At 39.3% G+C, this 18,638-nt stretch overlaps 1 protein-coding gene across 6 annotated transcripts in view; it reads right to left on the minus strand.

The window, feature by feature from the left end:
* Positions 1 to 18,638, minus strand: part of VPS13B (vacuolar protein sorting 13 homolog B) — a 750,734-nt gene that overhangs the window by 64,693 nt on the left and 667,403 nt on the right. The gene's annotated exons all lie outside the window — the stretch shown is intronic.

An 18,638-nucleotide genomic window follows, 5' to 3' on the forward strand; every position in this document is an offset into this window, starting at 1 on the left:
AATAAACAGTGTTCTATCCAATTACTAAGCATAAGAAAATAAAACTGACATTTTAGGAAAAACATTTATATAATATACAAACTATTTTCCTTCATATCATATATAATTTTTTAAAAGAACAAAGGCTGTTCATATGAAACATTTTCCCAGTTAACAGAATGAATAAAACTATAAAAACATTGTATAAGAACTATCATAATAGGCCCTTAAAATAAATACATTAAGAATTTACATGGGAATTGTCGTAATAATAAAAGTCTTTTGACGGAAAGATTATTTTTCAGCTTTAGCATTAGAAGGAGCCTTTAGAAAGTGCCTAAATTAAAACATTTCCCAAGGTCACTAGTCATCACAATACGATTTTGGTGGCAAGTTAAGGGAGAGTTTTTTGTTTGTTTGTTTGAAAATACCATAATAAAAAATTTTTCAAAACCTCCTAACTCATCTCCCTGCTTTTCATATGGGCCCACTCCAGTTCTTTATCCATTCAACTGCCAGTGACCCTGTGAAATCAGAAAGCTATCATTCAGATACTTCTAGAAAAGAAAGCTAACAAGGGGGGAAAAAAAAGAAAGAAAGAAAGAAAAGAAAAGGAAAGAAAAGAAAAGAAAAGAAAGACAGAAAGAAGAAAAAAAGAAAAAAAATCCCGGACAGCAAATACCTTTAGGAAAAGTTGGTCTTATATACACTCCACAACATAAAAGTACCGGAGTTATCTTTGATCTTTAAATATTAGTTACAGAGAAAAAAAAGAAAAACAATAGTGGTGTTTGGAACCATTTCAGTTTTTTGTAGCAGCAACTGGGAATAAAGCTCAGGGCACACACAAAACTAAAAGAAACAAGAGAGTTGTTTTCTTTGGAGAGACTAGTAGCTGGAAATGACAAAAAAATAATGAGGCAAGGTACTTAAGGTCAAGCTCGGCTGTATTTTTCCTGAAAATTCCACAGCCTCTAAAGAGAGGGTTTAACGTACACAGTGTAATTGGAATTGAGGAGTGTTCACATTTGCATACGAGCTCAGTTTTAGGTAGCTCCTCCCTCTGTGTATACACAGCTTCAACCGACTGAATGTCACCAAGGAATATATGCTGTTGGGTTTCGCTTGGCAGCTATGTGTTCTCAAAATGTTGGGGTAGAGATTTTCTTTGAATTATGAAAATCCAGATACGTCTGGATTTAGTTCACACAGAAAAGTTAGGCGGGAGAAAAACATCACACTTCTCCCCACATGCATCCCTAGTAGAATATTTGTAATGCTTGGTCCACTGTTCAAAGCATCTAAATCGCTATTAGATGTATATCATTTATTAAGGAAGGAATTGCATTCCCAAGAGAGAAAACCTACAAAAAGGACCTGAGAAGGCCCAGCACTCCTTCGGTCGTCCTTCCCATGATGTGTCTACTTCAGGCATGAGACAGCAGTGCGGATACTCACAGACATCCACTGAATGGGGGAGGTCTGTTCTGTTGAACCAAACGACTACATTTCACGGCTCCAGGTACTGAACAGTCTCCATTTAAAACAAATACTCATATAGCTAATTTTCTTTCTATCCTGAAGGTACTATAAAATCAGGCATAAAAATGTGAAATTTGTGTTAGACTACTTGATCCTAATGCAATTTCTATCATTCCTCCGATATCTTCTCTTACTCAGTTACTATAAGGAAGCTGATACGCTAGCCACTATGGAGGAAGTAAGGAGGAAGAGCTGTGTCTTTTGTCCTGCAAGAAGCTTACAATCTTATGGGGAAAGGAAAGTATGCATAAATAAATAACAAGAGGCATTAGGAGAGGTACGACATGGTACGGGAATCTTGAGAAAGGACGGCTTGCTCTAGGCTGCGGTGATCAGCAGAGCTTCATGAAGCAGTTGGGGCTCAGAGTTACCACAGGATTTCGACTGGCAAAGATGGTTCTTATCTGGGCCTGGGGACAAGGTGAGATGTGAAAGCCAGAAAGTATGCTTGGGGGCAAAGTTAATAGTCTGGAATGGCTGGAGAAAAGGGAACATGAAAAACAGGTGTGGGGGATGATAAGGTCAGACAGGGAGATCTAGATTGTGGCCAGCACTGATTTACTAAGCAAGGAATTTGTGCTTTATTGAAGAATTAGCAGTTGGCCACTAAAGCCTTCTGTATAGGGTGGCGTGTGTTGAACGGAAGTTAGGAGTGGAGTGCGGAAGGAGGAGAGCAACTGCAATAGTCAGGAGGAGAGGCAAGGTGGGCCAGAAACTTGCAAACCTGGGAGAGATGAAGCAATGGCCTTAGCCAAAAATTCGCTATCCTTTGTTGCCTGGAGCCCATGGTATTTTTATGTTTTCTTATCAACTTGGAAATTTTCTTTCCCTTCTTCTCTCTTAAGTTTCCCTTACTGACTCACTTCCTCTACCATCTTTTCTATTCAGGCTTTTCATTCTTTTTGGCCTACTTAGCTAGTGTCTAATACTTTCCACCGGAGCTGGGGGGAAAGTCAAAATAGGAACCACTCTTGTTGGAACTTCTCAGTGGGAACCAAAACTCAGCAATAAGGCAGGTTGTACGGTGGCCACACTTGTTGGAAGATCCCAAGGGGCTACGTTTTCTTTTTTTTCCAGCAGTCTCACCACCTCCCCAGGGTAGCCAGACTGAATTCGCAGGCTGTCCACTGAAGATCTCAAATGGGAGCATCTGCAGCTCTCTGCTCATTTTTTTTCAATACAAAATAAAAGTTAAAACTGAATTACTGATTAGGGACCTGGGGTCAGCTCTCAGGACCACCCACAGTCACCTCCAAAGGGAGAATTCCTGAATCAGTTATGGAGGAAAGAAAAAAAAGATGAAATCTAGGAAAACAGGGTACACCAAGGAAGACAAAGAAAAAGGGATGGCCACATTTTTAAAATTGTATCTTAAATACAAATGAAGATACCAGATACTAGTCTGTGAACTTTATTTCACTATTCATTTGAAAACTGTTATCAAGATGATTTCTACCCAAATAATGACAAATAAAAAAATCTGTCTTCGGGTTCACTTACACTTTTTTTGCATTTTATAATAATTTAGTGTACAGTAATATGGAATCTTTTTTTTTAAAGATTTTATTTATTTATTTTGACAGAAAGAAAGAGACAGCAAGAGAGGGAACACAAGCAGGGGGAATGGGAGAGGGAGAAGGAGGCTTTCTGTGGAGCAGGGAGCCCGACGCGGGGCTCGATCCCAGGACTCTGGGATCATGACCTGAGCCAAAGGCAGACACTTAACGACTGAGCCACCCAGGCGCCCAGTAATATGTCATGTTCCAAGAAGAAACTGAAAATTGAAATAATTTCAAAAATTTTCCCAATCCATTATATTCTTGGTAGAAATTTTAGGTGTTTTAAAAAATTAACATTCGATCCAAGTGAAATAAACTATTAAATATATGTATATATTAATATGTGTTGTTAATAGATATATATTAAAGCTTAGGCATCATGTGTATTTTTTAAACTTCTAAACTTATCACTATATCCCAAGTGCCTAGTGAATAGCAGGCATTCAACAGATATTTGTTGAATAAATAAATGAGTGAGGATTATTGAAAAATAATCCAAAGTAGACATTAAAAATTTTGAGTGGTGATATCTGTGCACAAAATATCATAAATTTCAGAATCAAAAAAATATTTAGAAATGATTCCTATTTTTAAAATATTTTTTCCTTTTTGTCTCTCTAGATTTTTAAAATTTTAATTTCAGTGTGGTTAATAGTGTTCTATTCATTTCAGGTGTACAATACAGTTGTGACACCTTGTGACACAAGGGCTGGGTAGTTGGCTCTTCCACCAAAGGGGAGTTCTTGTAGGTTTTCCCTTATGACTGAATTCAATGAAGGCCACAGATATTGTGCAATCAGCCTAAAACAACCCGTTACAAAAAGGGAACCCTGGCACACTCACAACATATCCGTTAGAATGAAAACTGTAGCTGGAGGGTAGCCCTTGTCAAAAATCTGAGTTTCAGATACTGACAAATCAATTCTACATAGGAATTTCTCATAGGGTGATAATTATACATATGTGCAAAGATTTACCTAGATGGAAGCTTATTCCAGCACTGTTTTAATAATAAAAATTAGGCATTGCTAGGAAACGGATCAAATAAAATATGGTAAAAACAATAAAAGCAATCATTTGTTAGACACGTACTATGTGCCGAGAACTGGCCTCAGAGCTTTTTATAGATTTTCTCATTCATTCCTTAAAACAATCTTACGAGGTAGGTACTTTTGTTCCATTTTACAGATGAGAAAGCAAACGGAGTCGCAGCGAGGCTGACTGAGTGAGCTGCTCAGGGCCATGGTGCTGGGAGGGCAGGGATGAGATCTGAACTCGGGTGTGCTTTCTCGGAGTAAGTGGTGCTGACTCTGGGGTGCTCAACCACACTTAGATTGTAGAATCCTCTCAAACTACTGAAGAAAACAATCACAGCACAAAAAAACACTGAGAATATTAGGTAGCAGATTAATGGAAAAAAAGCACATTATAAAAAGATATGTGCAGGACACATTCTGTTTTTGCAAAATGAAGTAGTATTCGTGCCTGTTTCCAGGGGAGAAAATGGCTAGAAATATGCCAGAATGCTAACAGTGGTTATCTTAGGGTCGTGTGTTTTAAGTATTCCTTTGTGTATGTGTTTTGTGTGCTTTTATGTAATTTCCAAATGTCACACTATAAATATGCATTATTTTGCAATCAGATAAACATTAATGTTATTACAAAGAAAAACGTCTAATAGAAAGCATACAGAGCCTGCATTTTAAGGAGAAAGAAATGACACATTTCTATTTTAGTAACTCCATTTCAGCTTCCTGCCTGAAGCTTCCCCATCCGTCCTAGTTGGTGTCACAGCCTTCTCATTTGCCCTGCTGGTGCTTTGCTAAAAAGGGTAACATGACAGTTAGTTCATCTCTGTAGCCTCCGAGCCCCTCCCATAGGGTCTGGTTTGCTCTACTACTTATTCGCATGATCCTTGGAGCTGTTTAATGTAATTATTTGAGCTTTTTCCCCCTAGGGCAATAGGTTATTTTTTCCCCCCAATATAGCAAATATTTTAAGGATCTACATCTACTAAATGTTTACCATAAGCCAAGGAACTAAGCTACACATGGTGGATACAGAGATGAACGAGACACATTATTTGCACTGGAAATTCTCACAATAGAGTGGGAGAAACAGATATTTAACAAGAAAACTTATGCTGTAAAATTTTATGAGAGGAAGGAAAAATTGTTGTAGGACTCCAGAGGTATTCTGCTTGGGGAGTTAAAAGATTGACCAGAGGACATATTTAGTTACGAAAAGAAATAACATGAAAAAACATGTTGAAATAGAATAAATAAAAGATATACAGGACTGTTGTTTCTGATAAACAAAAGCAGGCGACAGCCTAACTTGGAGTGTTTTTTTCTGCACAAAATTAATGTCTACAAAGCACACTGACTGCATTATAAATAGGGACAGGTCTAAAAGTAGCAAGCTATAGCTTCAAACCATTTTTGCAAACAAACAACTTCTTGTCCTATTTCTTGTCAATGTAATTTGGAAAATTAACTTTATAGTATGAACTCATCGGCTTACAATCCTCTAATAGCTTTGATCCTAACCTAAATGGAACCACCAAATTTTGATCCTGGAAAGGAAAGAGTCATACTGGAACAAAAATCATCATTTTAGGATGCCAGATCTTGCTCTTGCGCAGCCAGAGGTATGCGCAGGTTCTTAGGGCTGAAGGAGACGTGAGGGTTAGGAAGGGGACCTGCCCATTGGAGAGTGGTACGGAAAGGGAGGCTGAAGAGGCAGGGGACTCTTCATCAGTAGCTGCTGCTTCCCCTCCGGGCATCAGTCGTCAGTAAACACCAGGGAGCGAGGCCTTAGAGACACGGATAGAAAGTAACGGACAGTTTCTTGGGTTGTTTGGTGTCCTGCGCTTCACTACCTCCCTAGTCTTTCTACATCTACAGAGAGACAGTAGCTCCCAGGGAGAAACAGACTGTGGCAGTACTCCGCTGTATTTATGAGAGGTCATCACGAGACAAACACTACAGAGGAAGACTCAGGAACAACAAAAACAGCTGCGAACAAGGGGAACTGTAGTTTTTCAAAAAATGTGACAATTTGGGGTATCAGAGAAGCATGAAAAGGTGTAGGAGAAGGTGTCAGCTCTGTATAACTGAGAAATATTAGGACCTGCCAGCTAGGAAATGGGAAATGAGACAGGAATTGACTTTGTCCTTCTGCCCTGTAGTTGGGGATGAGAATAACAATCTCATCATTCCTCAGTGATAACAGAGTCTAACCAAGGACAATCTATATGCCACAATCACTAACAAACACTGAAAATAAGCCGTGCGACTTCTGAAAAAATATCACCAAGCAAAGGGAAGAGAGTATCACCTTAAAAAGTGAGGGGAAAAGAGTAGTTACCATAAACACCTTGTTGCAGAATTCAGGAAAAGAATATCAGGAAAGGTTTTGGTCTTTTTAAAACTTCTTTAAACTGAAAAATAAATGATTTCTGTCAAACTGTAGAAAACCACCGAGAGGAAAGAACAGTCTGGCATAAATGGAAAAGAGCTCGAGGTTAAAATAAATAGGTGGTATAAAAAGGTAATTAGATAAAACAATAAATGCAGGAATGTATTTTGCAGAATAATGATTTACGCTGACAGAGCAAATATGAATAACTACTAGGAAAAAAAACTGAAAACCTTTAGAGTTAAAGACAAATATATAAAGACATAGGACAGAAAATAATCACAGGTATGAAAGAAAAACAAAACACACACAATTAATATAAAAAAAGAAATAATTCTATCATCTCCTCCATCTATAAGGCTCTAGAGCTTTAAAACTGCGCATTGCGTCCTTCCATCATATAGTTTATGGTAAATTATTTGAACTTCCATGGGTTAAACAGGATGTCAAATGTCACACATTTTTAGCAAACATTAAGGCTTAATCCACGTTTCAGTGTACGTACAAGCAAATCACAGAATCTTTCTAAAATTAGAAAAGACTCATATTTTATAAGTTACTCTACACAGAAATCTAAATTCAAAAATTTATTATGGTTTTTCACTGTTCAGGCATGAGCCTCTGTGCAGTATCTGGCTAAAAATTCATACTTAGAGAAAAAGAAGTTTAAAAAGAAGTAATAATAGTAGGACGAATAATTGTGGTACTTCTGACTTACACATTGTCTACAAAACAGTGGGATGCTTCATGTGTATTCTTTGCTAAAAAAATTACTTAAACACAAATTACCTAAATTAGTGAAAAATAATATACTTCAAAACATTGTTTGCAGGAAGATGTCATGAGCAAATTCTCTCATATATTAAAAATATGATTTTATGCATAATTTTGGGGACATAATAATTATAAAATCAGATATAAAGGCACATAGTAAAAAAAGTATGAAATGACAGGTAGGTTTTGAAGAGATCATTTCGGCATTACACATATATCTTGTTTTCATGTTTCTACAGGGTGTGGACTTCCCTGTATTTAAATGATAGGGGACTGAAAAAACATGACACTAATGACTGCCTTCCATGCAGAATTGTCCGGGCCTTTGAGACGGTTCACCCCTGATAACTGCCACAAAGGGTTGAAAAGCGAAAATTCAGAAAAATGTGATATGTATGTGTATGTGTGAGTACAGAAAAGGATGGTTTGTCCATAAAATATGAAGTAATTCCTATTTTCTTTTAAACTAATTAAATAAAATAACAACTTCAACTGCTTAATTGAGTTGCACCAACAGCCAGGAGATTCTGGTGCTGTGCAGACACACTCTTCGGGCAGAATGATAGCCGACGGTCACCATGCTCTTGGTTGGACCCAACTCTTCAGTGGAAGAGAAAAGAGCATGTTGGACAGAAATAAAGAATGATTTAGGTGAGCTGAGAAATGGAAACCAGTAAGATAAGAAACAAGAGATACTGTTTAAGAGTCATTCAGGTTTGGAAAAATATTTTGAGTTTGTAAGCCAAGCTGTTTTATTTGTTTGAAAATCAATTTTGACTAAATACAAACAATAGAGAAACCCAACCTAAAAAACGCTTTTAAATTGTTCTCAAATGTAACATTCATCATTCAGCAAAATTTACTTTAGTGTAAAATAGAAGTCATGCCAACACGTGTCCTAAGAAAGGATAAAACAGTCTGATGCAATCTTTATTAGACAATTATAATTGCTATCCCTAATTTTTAATTAGAAAAAAAGAAGTCAACAGATGGATATAAAAGAAATCCAAAATTTTCATAGTTATTTATTTTCATTTAACTAAACTGCCTTGCCATACTAAGAAAACATTTTTGTAAAGGTTAAATAAAGTATTTCATGGCAACCGCTGCTTCTCGGTGCCTGTATAACAAGAAACATGAGCCAAAGTTGTGCAAGTGGGTTTGCTTTCCCAGTGAGGGAATGTGGTATCGAAGACCTTGTCCTAAGTCATTTTATCCCCAAGTGTAAGTCAAGCAAGTCAAATATGAACTAATGCCTGAAGGGAAGTCCCTGACTCCAAAAGTATGGATTATTTCACATTTATCTTAAAATCTGCTCTCAGAGTTCTTAAAATTCACTAACTTGGCAAGTCAGGAATTATCATGAGAAATGAAATAATTTCATAACTATGAAGTCATCCAACATTCCATGCATCTGACACTCATTGGGCTTGGCCATGTCTTGGGCATTATTCTGACCTTTAGATAATAAGCTCTTCAATATCCTGTTCAGTATGGAAATAATTAAAAAGTACCACAGTATAATAGGTGTGCCATTGTCTTTAACAGAGTTAATGCTTTTGTTACAGACTTGTGCTAATAGGTTATGATTAGAGACAATCACATTATGTATGCTGAAATCTTTATAACATTCTTAATCAGTATTTCCCATTACTTAAAAACGGCAAAATACCACGCTTTAATGGTCCAGCTGCATTCCCTTTCTCCCAGTACTCTGTATGAAAATTCACATTTAATACTAGTTCAGTAAAGGACCGTTATGTTTAGACATCAAGAATTCACATTTCCAGAGCACGGGCTTGTGAAAAGCCTTTGAGTGTCTTGTAAAAAGCTTAAGGAATCTTCAGTACATTTTTCTCCAAAGCTATATTTCAATATCTAAAATTTATTGCCAGAGGAGGAACAGAGAGACCATTAAGCAGCACCAGCAGTCATTCCTCTGGGTGCTTCACAGCTGAAATAATCCCCAGTTGTTCTTTTTCATGCAGGCTTGTAGAAAACTCCAGAAATCAGCCCTGGGACTGAATAAAGTGCCCTATCACAATCCTATCTTTGCCATTTCAAAGTCTTAAGTAGGTCATACTGCAAATCATTTTTACAAAGAAACTTTGAAAAATACGGGAAAATAAAACTCAGCCCCAAACCTCTGCCTCTCATTTAGAGTGAATGCATTTCCCAACAGAAAATGAAGAAATTCGAAATATGCTCTAGCTCCCAGATACTTAATGACCAAAACTGTCAGGGCCCTATTTACCTCTATTGGTTACTTCACAAGGCCCTCTAAGCTTCCTCAGAGAATGTAAGTCTCTTGGGACTCTCTCATGAAACGGAAATATTTGAGAGAAAAAGGCAAAGGGACAGAGTCTACAGTCTACTATTTTGCTCTTTCAATTACTGCCTAAAACCGAAATAAAGATGCAGTTGGTGGTGACTGGACAGTAGGTTCCGGGTACTCAAATGGAGTCAGTGTTTACAGAATATTTGGGATTAAAATCCTTGCCAGATGGTCCCAAGAAGTGTTTACCTCACTGTTGATTTTAGCTATCTTAATGTCAGCAACAGTAAAAAGAAGCTTGTTCTGCCACTGGGGAGCAAAGGCATACAATCCTTCCTCCCCACATGGAATTGCTAGTTGCAGACAGCTGTGCCCTACACAACAAGGGCGATACCGGAGGTTTCTGGGAATTGACTTCCATGGTTAGAGAGGGAGAAAATGTGTGGTAAAGTTAACTTGAAATGATTTACTTTAAATCGGTAATATTTGGTAACCATACAACATACTTTTAGCTTATGACAAACAGTAAGAACGCTGGCTGGCTCAGCTGGTAGAGCATGCAACTCTTGATCTCAGGGTCGTGAGTTCGAGCCCCACGCGTGATACAGAGTTTACTTAAAAAAAAAAAAATGAAAAAAGAATAAGTTGGGAAGAGTTGGACCTGCACGTGGACCTGAAAGGTGCTCTCATTTGGAGAATACTGCGAATTCCATCCTGTAGTCATCTCCTAGTTTTGTCATAGTTTTCATTAGAGGCCACTGGGAGGTCAAAGGGGAGGAGGTGTGGGAGATCAGAAACTACTCTTCATTAAAAGCCCAACTTCACTGACAGTATACAGAAGCATACATTCTGAGATCAGAGGGCCTCTTTTTGGTCAGTATAGTACACACAAAATATCCAATCGGATGCAAAAAAGTTCATAATTTTCATATTGTTAAAATAATTAAGCTTTTAAGTCTATGTCTTGAGAAATGTCAGAAACATTATGAGTAAGTAATGAAAACATTTATTTATTCAGTGAACATTTACCAAATGCCTAATAGGAGCAGGCTCCTGGATTAGATACTGTGGAAAATTCCTTTTTTTTTTTTTTTTTTAAAGCCTCCTACTCTTTTTTTTCTTTCTTTTTACTTTCAGCAAATGCCCATTACAACCTCATCTCCATTCACATTCATCCTGATTCTCTCTTATTTCAAAGTCAGAGGAGGCTTTTGTGGTAAGTTGCAAACGGCCACAAATTCTCTCAGCAACTCTCAGCGAGAGGTAATACCTAGTTCCTTATTCTTTGGATCTGGCCTAACCCTGTGACTTGCTCTGCCCGAGAAGGTGGCAGGAGATGCTGTGTGAGCTCCGAGCTTAGGCTCAACAGCCTTTGCAGTTTCTGCTCTGGCTTTCCTGTCTGGGCTAGTCTGCTGGGGCAGTCACATGGAAGAGAACCAAGAGTACCCCGGCCAGCAGCCTGCCAACTACCACATATGTAGGTGATATGTGGTCCAACGTGGACCACAAGAGCGCCGTGCAGACACCAGCTGAAGAACCTCCTGAGGGCATCTAGGTTTCTGACCAACAGACTCATGAGCTAAATACATTTTTTTAAGCTACTAAGTTTTGGGGTGCTCTGTTAAGCAGCAATAGATATCCGATATAAACCTCCTCCCATCCAGGGTCAATCCTTCTACCTGTGATCTGGATTCCTTCCTCCTCCCCACTTATAAGACTTTATGCCACTAATCATTTTTCCTCTCTTCTGCATATCAACCTCGGCTTCCGTAGAACATGCCTTAGTTTCTTCCATTTAAAACCCTTGCTTGATCCTGCAGCTTTCTGTAGTTAACACCCAGTCAAGAGTAAAAAAAAATTCATGCTGATTCTCTCCATTTCCTCGCCTTCTGTTCATTTTCAACCCACTTCAATTTGGCTTCTATCCATATTTTGCCATGAAAATGTTTTCCTTGAGCCATCAATGGCCTCTCAATTGACAAATACAATGGCCTCTTCAGTTCTTGTCTTAGCCAATCTCTGTATGGCATCTGATAATTCTGCCCCTCTAGATAGTCTCCTTTCTTGGCTTTTAGAACGCCGTATGCCCTAGTTTTCCTGTTATGTTTTAGTTTTCCTCACACCTCTTCTCCCTTTCAGTGGATCCCATTTCTTAGCCTAATCCCTAAATTCTACTATTATTCCTTATGGCAGCCCACTTCCAACATCGCACCGGTGATCCCTGTCCTCCGTTATTTGTGCCTTTGCGTGGTCCCCTCCCACGCTGAATAGGGCTGATCTGTGTAACCACTAGGATGTCACAGAAATGACAATGAATGACTTCTGAGCTTAGGTCATAAAAGACACTGTGGCTTCTGTCTTGTGATATCTTGTATCACTCGATCTGGGGGAAGCCAGTGGCTACGTCAGAAGAATACTCAATGAACTCTATGGAGAGATCCTCGTAGCAAAGAGCCAAGTCCTCCTGCCAAGAGCCATGTGAGTGAGCCATTTTGGAAATGGATCCTCCAGGCCGGTCAAGCCTTTAGATGACTACAGTTCCAGCTGATGTCTTGACTGTGGCCTTCTCAGAGATTCTGAGCTACAACTACCCAGTTCAACCATTCCCAAAATTCTTGGCTAATGAAATGGAGATTAAAAAAAAAAATGTTTGTTGTATTATCTACTCGGGTTTTCAGGTAATTTATTAAACAGCAATATGTAACTAATATAGATTCTGTTATCTCCAAGTGGGGTGCTATCAAAACAAAAGTCTAAAAATGCAAGGGGCTTTGGAGCAGGCAAATGGGCAGAAATTAGAAGGACTTGAGAAGAGTGCTGGTGAATATCTAAGGTGCTTCAAAGATGCTTTTAATAGTTACCTGATGGCCTGAGAGGAGGCTGTCAGTAAGGAGGTGAGAACAGTGTTGCTGGACGTTGGGAGAAAGGAGATCCTTGCTATGTAGTAGCAGAGAGTTTAGCAACACTACAAGCTAGAGTGACATGGAAAGTAGAAATGTGCCTAATCAACTATGTGATCTAGCTCAGGACATTTCCAGGCAGTGTTGAAGTAACTCCTGGCTTCTATCTGCTGCTTATATTAAAGTCTGGGAGGGGCTGAAAGAAGCTTAAGGAAGAACTGTTAGATAAAAAGGAGCCAGGACTTGCTAGTTTTCAACATTTCTAGGCTTCCAGATGGCAAATGATGCTAAAATCAAGAAGTGGTTTCTAGGCAAAGATCAAATCCAGGACACGGCCAGGAAAGCTGGGTTAGGGATGAAGCTAAGGATGTGGCTGTAAAATCCTTTGTTAGGATCTCAGAAAGATCTAAATTGGGGTCTCAGAAAACTATTCAAACAATAGGGCTTCTAAGACACTCAGCAGTGTGAACAAATCCCAAAGCAGAGAAGGAATTATCTCGAAGGGATACGTGATTTTGTCCACTGTAGCAAACCCCAGTAAGATTAACAAGAGCCCCATAAAGTTGTTTAAAGAACTATATTGGCAGAAACACTCCCAGTTTAGACTGAAAGAGACAAAGACAGTACAAGATGGTGAAGAGGCCTGTGATTCTTCAAACTTCTACTGCTAGAAAGCAGGCTGAGAAAACTATGAAGTGCAAACAAAGGACACTTTTCATGGAAAAGGATGGATGACTCAGAGGCTTGGGCCAAGAGTCCAAAGCCACGAGCCATGGGACAATTATTCCTGAGCGGAGTATGACTGATTACTAATTGGGAAACTTCTGACATTTATCCGGTTGGATATTAGAATTTTTATGGACCAGTAATTGATGGGTCTCCCTTTCTCTCCTGTTATGAACGGGGGTGTCTGCAGAAGCCGTCCTTCGCCCGCACACTGCTGGTGCACACCGTTCTACCGCAAGAGCTAACTAACTAAGTCCTCTTCTCTTAGCCCTGCCTCCTTGGGCATTCTGATCTACTCCCACGGCTACCTAGGCACAGATGACAGACCCGATTTTTACCTCTTAGACCAGACTATTCTTTTGACATTCGGACTCTTCCATTCAATTTGCCTCCTCTACATGGCCACCTGGATGTCTGGGTAGAAAGGGAAAAGGGAAGGAAAGGAACCTTTGGTTATAGAGAGCGGAGTTCTTCACTAGGCACTTTATAAATGTTATCGCATGGGATAGTCACTAAAATCTCCTGATTTTGCAGAAGAGGAAGCTGAGGCTCCAAGGAATTAAGAAACTTTTCCAATCTTACATAGCCAACAAGCCTTAGGAGTGGAAACCCAGGCATTTATGGCTTCAAATCCATGTTTTTTTCTAATATATCATCCTTTCTGCCCTCCCAAGTAACCCAAAACTCAGTGTGTACACAATGGATTTTAGAATCACCCTGTTGTGCTCTCATATCCTATTCCATCCTCTGTCTCTAAAACACGGTCTTTCTACTCAGTTCCCTGTCTTGGGCCAACAGCAACGCTGCCAACTTGTCCCCTAAGCCTAGAACCTCAGAATCAAACTAGGCCCTTCTCTTCCATGACCAGTAACCAAATCCTGGTGGCTGTAACTCCCAAATAGCTTCCGAACAGATCACTTCCAGTGTAAACCTTCTCTTCTCGCCTCCCTGATACCCAAAAAGAAGTTCATAGTTATTCCAGTGGTTTCCCCTACAGTTTCCCTCCAGCTAATCCTCAAGATTTTCTCTTTCTCTTTGGTTTTTAGTAGTTTCATCATGAGGTGCTTGAGTGTGAGTTTCTTTGAAATGTCTGTTGGGAGTTTTCCTGAGCTTCTTGGGTCTGCAAATTTCTATCTTTCCCAAAACTTGGTAAGTTTTTTGAGCTCATTTAATTTTTTTGGCCCCACTCTCTCACTCTCTACTCATTCTTAGATTGTAATTACTCATATATTAGACCTTTTGAAATTGTCCCACAGGTCTCTGCAGTTCGATTCATTTTGTTTGATTCTTTTTCTCTCTCTCTCCTTCAGACTGGATGATTTCTAGTGATCTATCTTCAAGTGTACTGTCTTTTTTCCCTCTGTCATGTTGTATTATATTTCTATCACTGAATGACAAATTGCCACAAATTTAGCAGCTTAAAAGAACACAGTTTTACCATCACTCTGTCTGTGGGCCAGGAGTCCAAGCAGGGAAGAATCCACTTCCAAGTGCACTCAGGTTGTTGGCAGAATATATTCCCCTGTGGCTATAGGATGAGGGCTCTGACTTACTAATGACTGGGGCCGGCAGCCACCTGCAGGTCCTGGAGGCCTCCCACAGCTCCCTGACCCATGGCCTTCTTTGTAGGCACTCACAACCCAACAGTTTGCTTCTTCAACGCCAGCAGGGGCATATGTGTCTCTCTCTCTCCTCACAAAAGGGCCACCCCCTCTTTTAGGGTTTTATCTGATTCAGTGAGGTCCACAAAATAGTTTCCCTTTTGATTAATTAAAAATCAACTAATTTGGGACCTTAATTACATCTGTAAAATACCTTCCCCTGTGTTATAGTTGCTTTAAAAGTATATGGTCATTCTAACCTCTGGGTCATACTCGGTGTTGACATCTGTTAATTATCTTTCTCTTGAAATTGAATTCCTTTTTTTTTTGGAGATTCCTGAGATTTGTTGAATAATTTTGGTTTATATTATGGACACTGTCAAGGTTTTATTGTGAGAACTCTGGATTTTCTTATAATTGTTCCAAAGTGTTAGTGTATTTGATTTAACAAGTACCCAATTTGTTTAGACTCAAACGGAAAACTCTCACACCTGGGGGAGCGGCAGCTCGGATTCGTTACATTCTTTAAGCCTTGGGTACAGGCTGCTTCTGGTTTTCCCCAGGCACATGTGCTTCCGCAGTCAGTGGACAGTTGGGCCAAATTATTTTCCTGCTTTCTGGCTTCCCCCCGCCTAAGGTTTTCTCCTCATTCTCCAGCAGCCTTGGTGGCCTGAGCTCTTTCCCCTGCTACGTGGGGCCAGGAAGATGCTGGGCTACCCCCGCACTGAAGCGACTGCAGTTGCCGTCAAGGCACAGCCAGAAAAAAATGGGGAATTCACTCAGCAGGTCACTTGCTCAAAGTTTTGATTCCTCTCCAAAATCTGCCTGCCTTTGTTCAGTCTTCAGAAGTAGTTCGTTTTATGTTCTGCTCAGAATTTATAGCATTTATTCAGAGAAGGGTGAGTCTGCTAGGCATTTACACCAAGTGGTGACTTCTCTTCTGTCTTGGCTCAGTGGCTGTCACCTCTGTCACTCCTGGCTCTGCAGCCAGGTCCCCACTACTCCCTGCTTGCATCCTCCATCTCCTCAAGACTGCCTTTCAACTACACCACAGGGATCTTTCCAGGATGCAGCTGGGATCCTGTGACCCCTCTACTGAAAGCCCTTCCGTAGGCAAAAGTCACCCAGCACATCCAGGTGGATCTCCTCAAATGGACTGCCAGGCTCTTCAGAACGCAAACCCTCCGAATAGTGGTGTGCTGGAGTTGGCTCACACTCATTTGTGAAAAAGAGCTGCTGAACATTCAGGAATTTTGCGAGCCAGTTGTTGAATCACTGGTAGCTTGAGATCAGCTATGTTGGGAGTATTCACACCATTAAAATTAGCCAGCCCGACATATCAGGGCTTCCCACACCACCGGCCAAGAGCCAGTTACCAACACACATCTCTTCAGCGGGGCACACAATTTTTACGCCTGAGTTATTTTGAACAAAATCTGAATACCCTTGAACATGACATGCTACTTATGATATAGATAAATATATCTTCCTGGTTCTGCCTCATGTGCTTCCTCCACTACTCTTCACTGGGCCAACTTCTACTCATCCTTCAAACCAAGCCTCTGTGGAAAGCCAACTTTGACCTCTTCAAGTACTTAGTTGCTCCTGCCTTGGTGTTACCACCGCCTCAAGACAGCATTAAAGCTGCTTAGCGCAGCACACAAGGGCTCCTACCTACTTTCCCATCCTGCGGTTTCACACGTGTCCTCTCTAGTCAAATCAGGCAGGTTGTCCTACCAGACCACGCTGTGTCCTGCCTCTGCAGCTTTCACACACGCTGATTCCTTTATCTGGACCACCACCACCACCACCCTCACTTCATTGGCCTAACTCTTACTTAAACATTAAGCTTCCACACAAATATCCCTTCTACCGGTAAGCCTTGCCAGATTCTCATCCTAATGTTAATTTGGAAACATTTTCTTTGAGCTCCCATCAAGACCTTGCCCATATCCAGAAGCAATGGACTGTACTTCCTGATTCTCTCACTTTTCTTCCTTATGGTTCGTATTTTAATTCAGTTACCCGTCATTTCCCCCTGTCTTGAATTACTGCAATAATGTCCTGATAGATACTGATCATGTCCATAAAAATCTGTTTACTTTTCGGACTCCCTCATTAGACAGTAAGTTCTTTACAAAAAAATGAACATATTTAATTACACACAAGAGGTCACAATAAATGAACATTTATGGACTAAAACTGAATGGGAGGTTGGGAGACTAAATCAGCTGCTAGAGGGAAATAATGGCAGACAGGAGGGCTTGTGAGTGACTGAGTCAGGCCTTGGATGCCAGATAATTTGGATATTTAATAGATGATGAAAGGCTATGAAGATTTTTGGACAGGAAACTGTAATAGTTAAAGCATTATTCAGGGAAGTTCCTTCAGATGTAGTCTGCAAGATACACTGGAGTGGGGCAAAGCTGTAACTAAGAGAGTATTTGAGAGAAACTTGCAATCGTTCATATGAGAATTAAGATAACTGTTACTGATAAGTCATTGCACTTGCCACTCTTCCAGTTAGTGTTTGAAATTCCTTTTATAGTCTGTCTATAAATTTTTTCAGGGTTTTCACTTAATTTCTTTCTGCTTTCATAATCTATAGCCCTTATTTTAAAAAGTTGAGACCTATATAAAAATGTAATCAAGTGGAAACATGTCGTCTTACCCTAGTACTCAGATGCAACCACTGGCAACATTTTGATATATCTCCTTCCAGCATTTTCTATGCATTTTGCTCTTATATTGCTAAGATCATATATATAATTTTATATTCTGTTTTCTGACTGATAGGATATGGTAGCACTTCCTCTTTCTGTGTAAAAAATGTGAAAGTCTGACAGTTGTTTATCATTCAGATATGTTAGATTTTACTCAACTATAGCCTTAAAAGTGAACATTTTGGTTTTTAATTGATACTATAGAGAAAACTGTGATAAACATTTTTTGTGTATAAACTTTTGTTTTAATTTGGATTATTTCCTGAGAGTAGATTACCAGTAGGGGATTTACTAAATCAAAGGCTAAGACCATTTTAATGGCTTTTGTGCTTATTAAATTGCTTTCTAGAAAGGAAGTATTAATTCCATTTGCATCTTCTAAACAAACCTTAACATGCACGCCACGTGCTATATAATAGCAGAGGCAAACACCTGAGAAATTTATCACTTTAAACAGTTTTGCCAACATAAAATATTTCCTCGTCTCCCTAAGTCTGCTTTTAAATTTTTAAAACTGTGACCGTGACAATAAGGAATATTGTCACTCTTTCTTTATGATTTGTATATACATATGCATTATGTAAATGGATGTGAAAAGAGTGAAGTGAATGAGAATTACAGTCTAGTTAGCGAAAATGACAACTGGCTGGACTCATCATAAGATAGGTAGATACTCAAAACCTATTACTATCCCTTTAGACAAGAGGAAACATGCTCAGATCTCACTTTAAAATATTTTTACATATAAACAGTGAACTGGAGAACTGTCTATCTATACAAGCCCAGAAGAGGTAAAATAAACATATTTTACTGTTATGTGGTGAGTACAGGTTGGTTGTAAATGTTAGATTTAAACTATTACCTGTCACTTCTTCATTTCTGAAACATTTTGTCAAGTTTTCAAGTGATAGAAATACCACTTAGGTCAGAGTGAAACAACTTAATGTCAAGCCTTTAGTCTACTGAGTTTTGTCAACAGAGAGGTCTCCAAGGAGGACTGGCAACCTATGGCTTGTGGGCCAAATGGGGTGCACTGCCTATTTTTGTACGGCCTGTGAGCTAAAAATGGTTTTTACATTTTTAAATGGTCAAAAAAAATTAGAATACTATTTCGTGATGTGTGAAAGTTACTGAAATTC

This window comes from Eumetopias jubatus, unplaced genomic scaffold (genome assembly GCF_037043125.1).
Source record: "Eumetopias jubatus isolate StellerSeaLion01/CBP00866 unplaced genomic scaffold, mEumJub1_p1.0 scaffold_4, whole genome shotgun sequence".
Classification (NCBI taxonomy): domain Eukaryota; kingdom Metazoa; phylum Chordata; class Mammalia; order Carnivora; family Otariidae; genus Eumetopias; species Eumetopias jubatus.